The sequence below is a fragment of the Pinus tabuliformis genome, chromosome 2_2 (assembly GCF_031772625.1).
Source record: "Pinus tabuliformis cultivar Carrire ecotype Pingquan chromosome 2_2, CPIR1, whole genome shotgun sequence".
Lineage (NCBI taxonomy): Eukaryota > Viridiplantae > Streptophyta > Pinopsida > Pinales > Pinaceae > Pinus > Pinus tabuliformis.
In genome coordinates, this window is record NC_142300.1 from 291,338,840 (window position 1) to 291,342,117 (window position 3,278).

Below are 3,278 nucleotides of genomic sequence, written 5' to 3' on the forward strand. Positions count from 1 at the left end.
AAAAGAGAGGAGATTGCAGGGAAGATACAGGCTGCACGGCATTTGATTCAAAAAGGTAAAGTTCCTGCCCCGCAGAACTTTATTAATTCAAAATCGAGCGTCGAATTTAATCAGAATTCAGTTAAAATTTAGGTAAGAAGTATCAGGTTTTTAAGGTTTCATTTCTGTTAGAACACCCTAGTTATAGAGATTTGATTTTGGTGATTAAATATCTCAGTTATATAGGCTTCAAGTTATTTGATTTAGAAGGATATTTTATTCAAAAGGGTTGTCTGGTTTGTATTTTTATGAATTATGGGTCTTCTTTTTTTAAAGAGTCAAATTTCAGATTACAGTATACCTTACAATTTTATTTAAATGTTCAGTTTTCATGATTCGTTTCTTTATATTGAACATTTCAGGTTGTAAAAATGTCCAAAGAATGAATATGTATGGCTGGAGGCTTGCGGATTGGCGAGTCCGGAAGAAGCCAAAGCTGTCATTACACGCGGTGTAAAGGCGATCCCCAATTCAGTGAAGCTGTGGATGAAAACTTCAAAGCTTGAACAGGATGATGCGAACAAGAGCCGAGTGCTGAGGAAGGGCCTGGAGCATACTCCTGACTCTGAGGCTTTGGAAGGCTGTGGTGGAATTGGCAAATGAGGAAGATGCCTGGATTTTGCTTCGCAAGGCAGTGGAGTGCTGTCCACTACATGTTGAGTTGTGGCTTGCGTTGACAAGGCTTGAGACATATGATCAGGCAAAGAAGGTTCTCAACAAGGCCAGGGAGAAGCTTTCCAAGGAGCCTTCAATCTGGATCACTGCTGCGAAGCTTGAGGAGGCCAATGGAAACACAACCATGGTAGGCAAGATTTTGAGAGGCGAATCAGGTCCTTGCGGAGGGAAGGCGTAGTGATTGACAGAGAAGCTTGGATGGAGGCAGAGGCTGCAGAATTAGCAGGGTCTGGTGTGACTTGCCAGGCAATAATTTGCAATACTATTTCTATTGGAGTAGAAGAGGAAGATATAAAGAAAACATGGGTTGCAGATGCAGAGGAATGCAAGAAGAGGGGATCAATTAACACTGCACATGCCAACTATGCACATCCTTACAGTGTTTGTTGCTAAGAAAAGTATTTGGCTTAAGGCTGCCCAGCTAGAGAAGAGCCATGGAACTAGAGAATCCTTGGATGCTTTACTGAGAAAGGCAGTGACATACTGTCCACGAGCAGAGGTGCTATGGCTGATGGGAGCTAAGGAAAAGTGGCTTGCAGGGGATGTCATGAGCCTGAGAGAGCAAGGGTGCTTCTCGCGAATTCCCGTGAGAGAGGTGGTACAGAAAGAGTCTGGATGAACTCAGCAATTGTTGAAAGAGAGCTGGGAAACACTGAATAGGAAAGGTCACTGCTTGATGAAGGGCTTAAAAAGTATCCTGCATTATTTAAATTGTGGCTAATGCGAGTACAGCTTGAAGATCAACTTGGGAACTTGGAGGCTGCCCGTGAGGTCTATGAGCAAGGCCTCAAGAACTGTTCAGGGTGTATTCCTCTATGGCTCTCAGCTGCCAAAATTGGATGAAAAAATGGGTGGTTTGAGCAAGGCAAGGGCAATCCTTACTATAGCCAGAAAGAGGAACCCTCGAAATCCAGAGCTCTGGCTTTCTGCTATCAGGTCTGAATCAAGGCATGGCAACAAGAAAGAGAGTGAGATAATTATGGCTAAGGCGTTACAGGAGTACCCAGCCAGTGGCATATTATGGGTGGCATCAATTGAGATGGCTCCAAGACCTTGAGAAAGAGCAAGAGTATGGTTGTACTCAGGAGGTGTGATCATGATCCATATGTGATTGCAGCTGTTGCCAAGCTGTTCTGGAATGACAGGAAGGTAGATGAGGCCAGGAATTGGTTGAACAGGGCAGTCACTCTTGCAACAGACGATGAGGATTTTTGGTCCCAATACTACAACTTTGAACTTCAGCATGGAACTGAGGAGAACCAACAGGAACTACTGAAGAGATGCACTGCTGCAGAACCAAGGCATGGAGAGCGGTGGGCATCCATATCAAAAGCAGTTGAAAATTCACATCTGACTGCTGAAGCTATTTTAAAGAATGCAGTTGTTGCTCTAGGCAAGGAAGAAGGTGTTACAGTGTTTGACAAACTTCTAGAAAGACAAATCAGGCCTTTCAATTATCAATATAATTAACTGTTGCATGCTTTTACTAGCTGACAAGTTGGACGGCTTATTAATCTGGCAGTATTATGGTAACTATTGTAGCATATTTTTCTTAATGGATTAGGTAGTTTCTCTCTATATATATGCTGGATCCATTTGTGTATCATCACCAACCTTTATAGTATAGGAGATGATATTATAAATCTAGTCAGAGATTGTTCCCAGTGACACTACTTCTGCTTTGTAGTCTCTGAAAAAAACCTTTTAGCATGGGTCTAACCTTAAATTCAAACATCGATGGCGAGTCATCTGTAAGTGAAATTGTGAAACATGTGGCTCATGGACCTATCGTCATCTTTTGGCCACTGGAAAAACTCATGTCATGTTGGTTTCATATGCCTCCCTGAATTGATTTAGTTTCTAGACTGTTATTTCCTCTCTTTACAGAAGGTGATGAGGGGAGATCATCAAAAAATGTCAACTTCTGAGTTTTATATCTACTGGCTGTTCTGCGTATTTAGCTGTTTAATAAATTACCCATCAATTTTGCATTATATGAACAAGTTAGGTGTACGTTTATGTTTTACACTAGCATCGATTAGTGTATACCTTCGTTAATGTTTTCTGCATAAATATCTGTGAAGTGCTGGCATTGTAATCACACATTTTTGGGAGTGGGAATAGTAATCTAACCTAGGCTGTTCTTAAGGCTCACTTAAATCACAATATATTGCCAACTATACAAAACAAAGGTATTTGACTTATCTTGTAATCTTGATCACTTCTAATTCTTGTTATATGCATATACAAGTTATCAAAACTGCAACTGGATTGCAGCCGGGGAAAAACAGTCATATAAACAATGCATAAGATGCTTAAATTTAAACATAAATATTATATATTTATGTACATCAGTGTGTAAAACAAAACCATTGGACACCAAATGTGCAAAGTTTGCTGATGTATATAGCATGTAAGAGTGAAAGCAAATTGGCACCAATTTAAGCTGAAAGCAGGATTTGGGAGGAGGGTCTGTTTTATAAAAATAAAAAATAAAAAATTTTTCCAGTTTTCTAGGCAAAAAACTGCTGTGGGTTGGTCAGGTTCAGGAAAAATGCGGTTCC

General features: G+C 40.6%; 1 pseudogene; it reads left to right on the forward strand.

The window, feature by feature from the left end:
• Window positions 1-411: 411 nt before the first annotated feature.
• LOC149192467 (protein STABILIZED1 pseudogene) lies at window positions 412-2,666 on the forward strand (annotated as a pseudogene).
• The last annotated feature ends 612 nt before the right edge of the window (window positions 2,667-3,278 follow it).